The sequence below is a fragment of the Protopterus annectens genome, chromosome 2.part1 (genome assembly GCF_019279795.1).
Source record: "Protopterus annectens isolate FY-2018-M chromosome 2.part1, PAN1.0, whole genome shotgun sequence".
NCBI classification, from domain to species: Eukaryota; Metazoa; Chordata; order Ceratodontiformes; family Protopteridae; genus Protopterus; species Protopterus annectens.
In genome coordinates, this window is record NC_056729.1 from 1,249,027,160 (window position 1) to 1,249,040,774 (window position 13,615).

The window sequence follows — 13,615 nt, forward strand, 5'->3', positions numbered from 1 at the left end:
TTCAAGGCATAATTTGTACAAATCAAATTAAATGCTTGAAAGAGAGACTGCTATATTTTACATTACAGGATTCTCAATGTGTACCTTACTGGTACAAATGACACAACAAAATGTCTTTTTGTAACAGAGTTTGCATAACAATTTTATTCATATACATGCTCATAGTTTCAGTCTTCAGAACAAAATAAGTAATTGTCAGAATCAGATTCTAAAAAAGAAAAGCTGTCAAAGGAATGAGAGATATTACTTGAAAACCATTTAATCTGTTGTGAAAATTTTTGACTTTAATGTCAGCCTCATTGTCAGTGATGGTAAACTCTTGTTTTGCATAATACAAGCACAGCCTTGGGCTAAGTTCAAAGAATGTCACCAAAGTACAATGCGTTTTTAGTGTTTTTTATGCAGAAAACAGACTGCGTACAACAGTAGTACAATGGATGTTTCAATGGTGTCCTTATATGACACTGCTTAAATTACTCCTCTAATGCTAGGAAGTAAAAGTATGAGGAACTATTAACAGATAGGACACATCATTGCTCTGGTAGAGATCAGTTATAAACACCATCCCTAGAATACTGCAATCAATACAGACAATTTCCACAAGGACACAATGTGAAGAAAATGTACAAGAAGTCACGTCAGCAGTCTGCACAACTACAAAAGCAGACACAGACACACACACACACACACACACACACACACACACACATGTTCCTTGCATAGAAAAACAGCCACAGTTACCAATAAGGAAGCAGTCTTCTCTGAAGGTTACAAATCTACACCATATTAAACTACAAGTCTTACCCCATTTGCAAGAAATCTTATGAAATGCAGAGACACACAGGACAAATAAAGTATTCTACTTTTGGTAATTAGAAGATGAACAGAAATCTTCTGTCACAGTGTACAGAATTAAATCACTTTGTCCAACTTCTCCAAAATAATAAGTCTAAGAGATTCAATATTTTAACACATCTAGCAAACTGTGGCAATATTCCCTGTGATTATCTGAAAAATATGCACATGAAAACTTAGGAATACTCCACTGATCAAAACATGACCACAAGTTTTAAAGGAAAAAGCAATCTCTAAAGCACAAGACATCTAAAATCATTCATGGCAGTCATTATGAAAGGTATAATGACAGAGTTAACTATTAGATACTGGAGCAAACTTTAATTTTTCAAGTTGACAGAAAGATGAATAATGTGGCCATTTGTATAACGTCCCCAACAGCTGGAAGAAGAGGTACACTTTCTGTTAGGGAGACAGTTATGTTATATCCTCATGCCTTTTAACTGAAGTGAATCAATCTCAAAGTAAAATAACTAGTTTGAAAATGTATTAAGATGTACTCAAACTGCTTCAAGTTATATCACAGTCCAGATAGCCAAATGGGCAGGAATGTAAAATGAGTTTTTTATATAATTTCTTTGATATAATTACTGTGCATCAAAGATCATTGTTGAGGTCTACAGAGTTCAGTGACCACATATTATCACAGGGCACATCTCTGCACCACATATTATCACAGGGCACATCTCTGCACAACATTTAAGTTGAAAACTTTCCTATTACCTTGCATTATATAGCAGTACAAAAATATGACTTACTTATCACTTGTATTGCTGTCTTACTATCTCTGTTCCTTTTCCCTTCTGTTTGTTAGTGCTGAAATGGTGTACATAGTTTCATTTCCCAACATCTACCATTACAGAACCTGAAAAGCAATGTAAAACATATCTTTAGGAAATTCATACAAACAGCAGGTATATACCCCAGAAATCTACAGGTTTGAGCCCGGACGTATATCAAAGCTAAATGACAAAATGGAGCATTCTGCATGTCCTTCAAATTTCTTTCAATCAAGTTGTTCCTAGACTCTACAGAAAAATAAAAAATCCAGGATACAGCTTACAGTATAGAACTAAAATTTTAACAATTCAGAAGCACAAACATTTCCTGTATTCTGTTATGAAATAGATAAAATTCACAAAAATGCACTACAACACTCCCACTCACAAAAATGGTTTGTCACTTAACTACCATATATACCTAAAGCACAATTTATTTTAACAATATAGGATATTTTACTCATGCAGACTTGACTATTTGCTATTCTACTGAAAATGCAAGTTTGTGTTTGTGCGCTTGCACATGCATGTACATGTGTGGGGAGTCTGCACACTCAGTACTAAAATCCTAGTCTTGATGGCCAGTCACACACTTATGCACACTTACTAAAATGTAATGTAGTAAAGCACTTCTGTACTGCTGTGAGGGTTATTCACCTACCCATTCAGATCTATAATGTAACTGCAGCTATCCTATATCCATTGCATGCACTCTTCAACACCTATTATGCAATAAGGTATGTGCTGATTGTAGGAACTAGAGTAGAACAGGTCAACTCAACTTAGTGTGTGGACCACTTCTTTGCATTCTCCAGTTTAAAGATGCAGATGGTTGACTACATCTCTGCAGGAGTTAGCAGCATACAGTGAAGTAACAATTGTTTCAGACTGTAAAAAAGCCTACAATGGAACAGAACATATTAGACATTGTTTGTGTTCCCAAGAAAATGACTGTCACTTCATGTCAAGTTTTACCACATTGGTGTGCAGTGATCATGTGGTTATAACTGTTAAATTCTTCCTAGATAATTCTGCCAAAATGAAATCTAAACCAATGGACAGAGGACTAGTAATAGATTATATGGAAACAAAACAGTCACTATGTAAAACTAACTGGAATGATGCATTCAGTGGAAAAACTGTAGAAGGAATCAGAGAAATTGTTTAAATGTAAAAAGTCAAATGAAATGTTTAACATTAGGATCTCTGCACAAAATGACAGAATTATATATTTTCACAACAACAAGCTAATTGTTTAAGATAAGAGACAAAAAATCAAGAAATGGAAATTAGGTTAAACTATAACTTTGAAATCTGAAATAAACAAGCTGGACAGACCAATCAAACAGTGTGAGGAAACATCAAGAAAAAACAAAAAAAATGTATATAAAGGTATTGAGCATAAAAGGAAACTGCTTTATACAAAATAAGATGTGGTGGGAATAAAGACATACAATATGATAAACTGTGTGCAGATTCTACTTTTTTTTTCGGATACAAGTTATAGATATATTTATAAAATCTTATGCAAAGCAGTTTGGCTAAAACTAAATTGTCCTAGCAACACTTAGTTAATCTCAGATACTAAAATCAAAATTAGATTGTATTAAAAAAGAAATACGCAAACTGTACCTAAATAAAGCACAGGGAGGAGACAGATTAGTAACAATGTCCTAAGAACACTTCTACATGAACTTACAATGCCATTATATTGGTTATTTACTACGTCATTTAAATATGAGGAGATGCCACAAGACTGGAGACATGCATTTCTTAAACCTATCTAACAGAATGGGAAGTAGGTCAAATTCAGAGCCATACAGACCCATAAGTGTACTTTCATATTGTGGGAAAATGATGGAGAAAGTTATTTTGGATAAATTACTGTCAGAAATGGAAAGGTTGGGACTTGAAACCATATATCAATGTGCATATGTTGAAACTAGATCTATAACAATCTGTAACATTATCTAAAACAGTGTAATAACAGCTATAAATGAAACATAGTGTTGTGACATAATTTATATATAGTTAACTTTAGCATTTTATAAGGTCATACACAAAACACTGATCAATAACTTGGAACAACTAGGTACTGAGTATTGATGTACTCCTGATAAGATGGATGCATGGTTTACAAATAGGTATGGCAAGTATCATACACTAATTGGACAAATTCTAGGTTACAGTCAAAGTGTCTCACAGGGCTCTGTCTCCACCCATACTAATTTAGGTTGTAATATTCAGATCTGTCTTTTTCATCCAAGGTGTCCTACAGTCTGTATGCAGATGATTTAAAAATGGGTAAACTGATTATATGTGCTGCAGATAGGGCATGTCTGCAAAACAACTTGACTAAATTGACCATTTGCGCTCAAGAGAATAATATTCTGATAAATACATGAAAAACTGTGTGTATGACATTTGGGAGACGCACATTGAAAGGTGAATATTTAATAAAGCACACAGTGATTGAAACGGTAGATTTATTTAAGGTCCTGGTTTAATGGGTAGATTCAGGTATGAGTTTTTCTAATCATACCAACCAATCAGTTAATGATAGTTATAGGAGTACAGGTTGTACGATATAAATTATAAGTCAAGAAATCAGAAATGATGAAGTCATTGTTTGTTAGTGACATCAGACAAAAACTTGAGCATGGATTGACAATATGGAACCCTTATAAGTAAACAAGCATGATTAAACTGGAAAGAGTACAGCTGAAATACACCAAGGTCATCCATGGATGTGAAAAGACCTTATTCGGGTATATAGGAAGTTTAGAGACATTTACCACTGGGAATGTTTGGGGTTATCAAAAAGCAGTAGGGAATCGAACCATCAGACAAGCTATGTAGAAGATTCTATCAGAATGAGAAGTGTACTAATTGGTTCTCGGACAGAAATACTTGGAACAGACTACCAAATCACATTAAAGCATGTACTAGTTTAGATATTTTTATCAATAACCTCGACTTTTGACATACTGGCAGGCCAGAAGGCCATTATTGCATGTGTCTGAAATATTTGTATGTATGTAAGTGAGGAAGTGTGCATCTCATCTGTATCTGTTTTATTCATCTCTGCATAAATCACAAAAAACAATGCCAGAGGGGATCAGAAAGAGAACTGATCCATACCTACACTGGACAGACTAATTTAAACCCTTTTGTGGTTTAAATCTCCCAAGTGCAGTGCTTTAGTTATCCTGTAACTCACTGTGCACCACAATCTTTGGATTTTATAAATGCAACAGTTATACACTTCCATGGCAGACTGGCTTTCCATCTACAATGTAGCTTCTAGTATCAGGAAATAGGACCACAAGGTTTTATTTCATAATCTAGAATCTACTGTACCCAGTCCAGGAGTGTCAGATTTTTATAAAAAAAAAAATGAAACTTTAATCTGATAGCCTTGCATTGGAGTCAGACAGCCCATGATTACGGAAGTAAGCAAACCTCTTCCATGGTGGGCTACCAACTACCAATCTTTGTTCCCTATACCCTCCCAGATTCTGTTATGTACTTTTGTCATGTAAATGCAGACAGCAAACATTATAGGTCTCTGAAAATCAAATCTGTCAGATCACTCTAGACACATACAGCCTAGGGCCTCTTGCGGGAATGGTGGCGAGTCAGCACACTACATGTGAAAAATCTAATATCTAAGACTTGTATGATCACAAACTTGGCTATTGTGTTGACGAAAAATAACTGACACCTGCAGAAGGAGGGCTACCAGACTGTTAGGGATTGTTGAACAGAAGTGTGAATCTAGTACACCCAAAGCACCCCCAAACACTAAATCCTGAAATGGTCTATACTCCCAATGGTTCCAGATATGCAGGTAAGTATGTGAACTGCAAGTGTGCAATGAATACTTTCTGTTGTACTAAGCCTCGGGGTTTAACCACTGGGATGGCAGAGTATTTGGCCATTTTAAAGTGTGATAAGACACACTTGTGCCAGGTAACTTGCTAAGTAAATAGTAACAGTACCACTGATGGGACCCAAGCCATAGTACTGTATTGGGAAGGACTCACCAAGCACATGAAGCAGCTGGGATGTACCGTCACACAGCTAAAGACAAAGCTAGTTCATTTATGCGGTCTCAGATGGTCATTACAGTAACAAAGCCGTAATGAGATGTGCTATGGGAACATACATAACATATTCTTACAACAGCATCACATACTGTGTTCTCACTGACACACACAAACATTCGTGAAGCATGACAGTATGCTGCAAACTGCAATCTCCTCAGGCTCCACTGCATTTTAGTGGCAGATATTATTGAATGTGTCCATACACATTACATCATTTCCCCCATCATTGCTTTTATTTTAATTCTTTAGATGGGAAGTCTCTTTCTTTTATATTTCCATTCATATGACAACTGATCTTGTCCAATAATAAATCATATTGTAATCAGATTCTTAATGCGAAGATTGTGAGTACTCTGGTTTGTAAAGAACTAAAAAAATGAGCCAGACCTACAGAAACATATAAGAAAAAAATCTGCGTGCTATATTTTTTTATGGGAACCACATCTACTCTAAGAATATACCCCAGAAACCCAAGCTTTATTAACTGCATTAGATACATGCGTTCATCCTCCAACAGGTTTTCATCAGAACTCTAAGTTATGATGAAGTCCTGTTGGAGGATAAAAGAGTTTAACTAGTGGCATTAATAAAACTTTTTCTTTTTTTTGATAGATTCTTCAAGTAGACGTGGTTCTTGTTAACATCTGCAGCACTTGCGTTGCTTCTGTTGCTGCTTTTGTTTGTAGTTACTATCTCAATGCTTTGTAATAAAGTTTAAAGCTGTCTTTTACAGGAACCCCTATGAGGAAACAGGAATTCTGAAAATCTAGTTCAAATATTAATGGTCGGAATCATCTGGTTATATCAGTTTCAGGAAGTCCCTTAGAAACACTCACTGCTCTGTTCATTACAGTTAAAAGTTGCTGTGTTGCAAGCATGCGATCAATATACCTAAAAATTGTGAGGTCACAAAATCGATGCGCATCCAAGACAAAAAAATAATTTGTAGAAAAGGGACTCAGCATTTCAAAAAATATTTTTTGAGGCGAGTTCAGTGCCATTTACCTTATGCAAAAAGTGGAATATCTGATAGGCAAAATTATTGTATTGGAAATAAAATGAAAACTATTTTATAAAATGTCACTGCTGTAGTAAAACAAAAGTGAAAAAGGTAAGAAAATAGAACATTAAGCTCTCCATACCCATCTTCTAGCCTCCTTCTGGCCTACATCTCAATGGATAAAAGTGGCAAGGTACTAGATCTAACATTCCTGACATATTTACTGAAAAAGCTGCAGTGATTTGACACAAGTTAATTTACTGTCAAGTGCCAACAGCAGACAAATTTAGTTTGATGAACAGGTTTTAGTCAGTATTACAACTGAAATTAATCACATTTTATCTATTTACAGTAGAAAAATCTTATTCATGATACAGGTTTAGATGAAATACTGTGTAGAGTTCAATATTACCTGCTTAGGCATGTAATGGGGGGTTTAAAGGCAATAAACCTTGAGCCATGTTTGTACATCTCCATGTAGTTTGAGATATCACTGTCTTATTAGTTTTATTTTATTTATTTACCCTTTCTTTAGCAACAATATTAGTTCTTTTAGATCATCTGTAATATTGTGGTTTTGGAACAGGCATGGATTCTGCAATACTGCAACTTCAGCCATCTAAGCAAAAAAAAAAAACATTGCAACCATCGCTGAATTAAATTTATTAAAGTTTAAAATTTCAACAAAAATACAGATGGACTTCTCCAGAACTATAACAGAAAGAACTTATTTCCTTTTATATTTCAAGAATCTCATGACCCCATAAAATGTCATATGGTACATGTAAGTACCCTATCTGCAAGGTCTTCTATGTAGGGAAGACAAAAAGATTGTTGCAGGGTATGTATGAGCACATTTATGTTATTAAAATAAATATATTAACAATGCACTATGTAGGCACTTTATTGGTTGCACAAATTTTTTTTTGCCATAGATCAAGGACTAACCCAGTTAGCAAAGGATAAATAAAAGGGTCTACATTACATGTCCGGCAGCTTAGGTTGTTGAATGTCTAATTATCGACACCTAAGCGTCGAAACTGTAAAATCACGAACGGCCATTCTTTCCTCTGGAAATAATTTGTTAGGCCATTGCAAAATAAAATAAACTTCTGAACCCAAACATAGTGGGCAGCTTCACCTCCACACCCACCCGTTGAGGAGGGCTGTGCCCCCACCTCCTAACTAAATATACCAACTTCGAGATCGCTCTACATTGGGGAAAGGGCAAATCCCCAATAACAGGCAACTGAATTCTTTCCCTAGGAAAGAATTTGCATACGTGGCTGTTTGAGATTTTAAAGTTTCGATGCTTAGGTGTCGATAATTAGGCATTCGACAACCTAAGCTGTCGAACATCTAATAGGAACCCAAATAAAATAAATGTGGAAATGGACAGAGGTGGCAATTTCAATAATAAATTAGAAAAGAAAGAATTGTGGTGGCAATTGCATCGTAATGCAGACAGTGAGCCAGGAGGACTGTATGGACATATTAAAAATCAAATGTTTGTTATAATGTTTTTTATTATATTTATTTAATAGTTTGTAAATTGTATAGTATGACTGTTTTTATAATTAACTACATCTACACATTAGCAGCATCCTGGACATGATCACAAATGTCATAGTAACTGTAAAACGGTCGGTCAGTGGAAGGAGAAGAAACAGCACAGTAGGACATTTCTAAAGTATTAAACAAATCCAATAGTAGGTTGCTACGGCAAGTGAAATCAGGCACTAGAATCCACCGGTAAAAAGAAACAATTTAATTAAGCGCTTTTCGTCTGTACGTTGTACAGACTTCTTCAGACAAAAAACTCAACAAATAGTCACTTTAAATAAGTCCAAGCAATTATGCTAAACCAATCAAGTACAATAATTAATTAATGAAGCAAGTAAAACCATTTAAAACATTAATCAAAATGACTACCCATTTTCGTTTAAGTAAACGCGGATAGCTCATAGGGAGAAATATAAACATTGCACGCTCTTCAAAATAATGATAACCAAGCTGGCAGGAAAACTTTAGGCTTGGCAGTTTGCTAACAGCTAAAAGGTAATCACTAAAAACCTTAAACATTATAGTAAACATGTTAAAAACAAAATAAAAACAGTAAGCAAGAATGGCAGCTTAATAATACAAAATACAGATGAAGCACAGGCACCTAACGTATGCATTATCTTACATGTGACTTAAAGTAGAAGTCAAATAATCAACCATATAGACTTAAAAACTCATGATCAAAAATTAGATGACAAAGACCAAACCTACCAAAAAAAAAGCAGAAAGACTAATCACTAGCAACTAACTTTCACCTTTTCAAACTTTGCAGTTTCAACACACTGCTAATCGAACAGGACTCATTAAGACCAGGGAATGTGCACGCATTAAGTTTAATTTGCCAACTTAGTTCCAATTCCTCCAATAATAATGGCATAGGTGCCCCCCTTTTGTCAGTGATTACCTGGTCTACTGCTAAAAATTTAAAACTATGGTTCGTATGTTTTGATAAATGTTTAGCAAGTGCATTATCCAGTTTGTTTCTACTCATCGTGTACTGGTGCTCATAAATGCATTCACGGAGCCTGGGTTCAGACTTACCATCATAGAACACAGGACATCCTTGGCACAACGCTAAGTAGACAATTCAGTTTTCTTGAAAATAATTTAATGTCTATAATTGACCTAACTAGATCAAGTCTCTATCGAGGAACATAGGTGTACCCCTTTGATAAAAATTCCACAATGTCAGTGGAGATAGTAACAGAAGAAAAGTTATACACTTTAAAGTCACCTGTAGAGTTTGTAATTATAACAGGTTCTAAAACCTAACATTTGGGCATGAAACTAATCTTAACTTTTAGCCCATTTAGTTACCAATGCATTGAGAGCATTAAGAAAAATTGGGCATTGTTCAAAAGTAACCCTTCTATTTGTGCAAAGGTTGGAAAACATCCTACTTTCATTTATGAGGGGTAAGAATTTGAAATCACTTTTAGAACAATCAGTGCATAATTTCACCAGATTTGTAGGCATGTATAAATGCCAGAATTGTAATTTTTGCAAATACATTTTGGAGACGAATAGAGTTACTGTACAGAACCTTCAATACAAGTTAAAACTTAGGTTTAATTGCAACTCTAAAATGGTTGTCTACTTAGCGTTGTGCAAAGGATGTCCTGTGTTCTATGTTGGTAAGACTGAACGCACGCTCCGTGAATGCATTTATGAGTACCAGTACGCAATGAGTAGAAACAAACTGGATAATGCACTTGCCAAACATTTATCAAAACATACAAACCATAGTTTTAAATTTTTAGCAATAGACCAGGTGACCACTTACAAAAGGGGGGCACCTATGCCATTATTATTGGAAGAATTGGAACTAAGTTGGCAAATTAAACTTAACGCATGCACATTCCCTGGTCTTAATAAGTCATGTTCGATTAGCAGTGTGTTGAAACTGCAAAGTTTGAAAAGGTGAAAGTTAGTTGCTAGTGATTAGTCTTTCTGCTTTTTTTTTTGGTACGTTTGGTCTTTGTCATCTAATTTTTGATCATGAGTTTTTAAGTCTATATGATTGATTATTTGACTTCTACTTTAAGTCGCATGTAAGATAGTGCATATGTTAGGTGCCTGTGCTTCATCTGTATTTTGTATTATTAAGATGCCATTCTTGCTTACTGTTTTTACTTTGTTTTTAACATGTTTACTATAATGTTTAAGGTTTTTAGTGATTACCTTTTAGCAAACTGCCAAGCCTAAAGGTTTCCTGCCAGCTTGGTTATCATTATTTTAAAGAGCGTGCAATGTTTATATTTCTCCCTATGAACTACCCGTGTTTACTTAAACGAAAATGGGTAGTCGTTTTGAATAATGTTTTAAATGGTTTTACTTGCTTCATTAATTAATTATTGTACTTGATTGGTTTAGCGTAATTGCTTGTACTTATTTAAAGTGACTATTTGTTGATTTTTTTGTCTGAAGAAGTCTGTACAACGTACAGACGAAAAGCGCTTAATTAAATTGTTTCTTTTTACCGGTGGATTCTAGTGCCTGATTTCACTTGCCATAGCAACCTACTATTGGATTTGTTTAGTGTGTTTGTTGTTTAATCTTTATTTCTAAAGTATTAGAAATACCACTGAATTATTTTTTCACTGTTCCGTTAACTGAAACTACTGTAAGGCACACTGGTTTGTTGAGAGCACCTGATGACAGCTGTAGTGGTAAAGATATTCTGAAAAAACTTGAGAAGCCCCTATTTAAATATAAATCATTATGTTACAATTCATGTTTTGAAAATTGTATCTCTGCAGCTGTGATCCCAAAATGTGTAAGACTGTTCACCTTTGATCTTCACAAGATTTGATGTATACTGAGCTTATAATTTTTAAGACAAAATGGGTGTTGATCATTTAAAAATTATTCTGAAACACAATGAGATGAAAATTAATGAACTGAAAAAGGACATTAAAAACTTGACAAGAACTTTAACGGAAATTCTCAATTTGAGCTGTTTGAAAGTCAAAATGAAGCTATATTTGTTTAGGTCAGACAGACAGGTAAAATTGATCACTGAAAATGTGACGCCCCATGCACTGGCCCAGTAATCAAGGAGCCTCAATCCTCACCACTAACACCAGTGATAGGCGTCCACATTGAGAAGGATAACAAATACACACACACACACACACACACACACACACACACACACAGTAAAGTACAATTTCCCTTAAGAGCACACAGAGATCACCGTCAGTCTGGGACTGGTTTCTCCCTCTCTCTCCAGATACCCAATAAGACTTCCCACTGGCATAGCTATAGGGTCCAGATCTCAGCCTAGTGATCAAACTAAAACCTCCAGCATCCTCTCTGTCCAACCAGTGCTTCATGTCCCTGTCCAAATAGCTGACACACACACACACACACTGAGATATGAGTTATATACAAACAGACACTCCTGGGAAAGGCTGGCAGAGGTTCTCCAGCTATGCCCCCTTCTCTGCCAGGCTATATGGTAGAAATCACTGCCACCAACCACTAATATCAGCTACTAATAAGGCCCTAATCAAAGGGTGTCCTGTTATTACTGTGCAATATTATTATCCAAATGGTTAATGTGATGAACAGCAAAGCTTATTTGGGGTGGCTTGGACAGTATCACTATATACATGCAATGTACTCCAGAGCTTAAATTCTCTCTACATAAAACAGCCACAGTTGAAATGTTTAAAATATTTAATAATAAATAATAAGAACACAAGACAATACTTCTTACTACATAGTGCTAGTCAAGAGTTTAGAGATCAAAGGAAAATGCTTAAAATAATACAGTAGAATAGTTCTGACATCAATACAGAAAAACAACTAGTCTAATCTTCCTATTTCCCAGCTACATCTAAGAGCAAACACAGTTCTAAAATAAACTTACATTTAGAGCAAGACAGTGCTGGTGATGTTGGATGTTCTGAAGACAAATGCAAAATGTTCCGATTCTCTATGTCCTTAAATTATAACACAGTACTACTGACTCATTTTAGATTACATTTTTTTTCTGGTTCCCAGGCTAACAGAAAGCTTGATCTTGCACCCGGTAGAGGTAGCGGGTAGAGATGATAAAAGTCCCCATTTATAATACAAGTACCTCAGAGTTTAATTCTACACAGTTCTCTGTTATATAAAGGATGGACTTTTGTTCAAGCCATGAGAACCATTTTGGTTGACACCTTAAAGGAACTGAGACTTTGTGTAAGAAAATTAAATTGGCAACATCTGTTTGATCAAGCACCAATGGACACTTCTGAGATGGACAGTTAGAAAAATGACTTTAATTTACCTTTGACAGGCACTTTGAAAATGTTTTTTTCAAATTTGCGAAAAAGGCATTAGATACTGTTTAATCAAGCCTGCTGCCTGTTATTTTTATAATTTAACCAGCCAAAACATTGGCACCTTAAGAAATCACAAAGAATGTATTCAGTTAGATTCATGAAGACTGAAAAGTATAACAGGCTTGTAATTAAAAATAATACTGATTACAATTTTAGGATGCTAAGAATACTGGAATATAAAAATTGTTATCATCAGGTAATCCATCTATCCAAAACCCTTTTTTCCCATTTTTGCATGAGGTCAGGATGTCACTTCAACAGTGGCAATCATCTAGAGCCAAGGTATAAACCACCAGGTGGCTAGCCCTGTTGAGGTAGTTCTTCCACACCACACACTCACATGCATGTTGAACAGCTTTCATCCCTCTTAGCTTTGTTGAAACACTGAAAATGTTTGTCACACAAGATAAAAACTCTCCCACTTGACAATGTTGTTGACCATCTTAATACTATATTCCTGAACACACTAAATAGTATTGCTCCCCTTTGCTTGAAAAGAATCAAAACTAAAAAACTAACTATGCCCATGGCTGACTAGGACTACAAAAGATCTGCTGCACTCCAGTGATAAAATATGGAAACAGTATTAAGAAATAGAAACCAGCATAACCTGATAAGTTTTAAACATGTCAGTAATCAGGTAAAAAAATACCTCACAAAGATAAAAAAGCATACTATTCAAAACTGCAGTCTAACCATAAACAAAACTCCCATAAATTCTGGAATTCAGTCTCATCACTTCTGAACCATGGCAAAAGTAACAACCCGTGTCCACATCTCGATAAACCCTCTCAAGAAATAGCCTCTCTCTAACTTTCATTATAAATACTGCAGGTGACATTGCTGCTAGCTTTCCCCTTGCTATGAGCAGCATAAATAATGCTACTCCACAAAACACTTCCACCACCTTCCCTATCTCTAAATGCACTCCATGCACATATGAACAACACCCCTTCTACTTTCAATTTCACTCTT

The 13,615-nt window shown here is 35.3% G+C and overlaps 1 protein-coding gene across 3 annotated transcripts in view; it reads right to left on the bottom strand.

The window, feature by feature from the left end:
* SEMA5B (semaphorin 5B) overlaps positions 1 to 13,615 on the bottom strand; it is a 3,270,261-nt gene that overhangs the window by 2,706,476 nt on the left and 550,170 nt on the right. For all 3 annotated transcript variants that reach the window (XM_044062778.1, XM_044062776.1, XM_044062779.1), the window contains exon 2: positions 1,614 to 1,720. The gene's annotated coding sequence lies outside the window, so the exon portion shown is untranslated. The remainder of the gene's footprint in view (positions 1 to 1,613; positions 1,721 to 13,615) is intronic.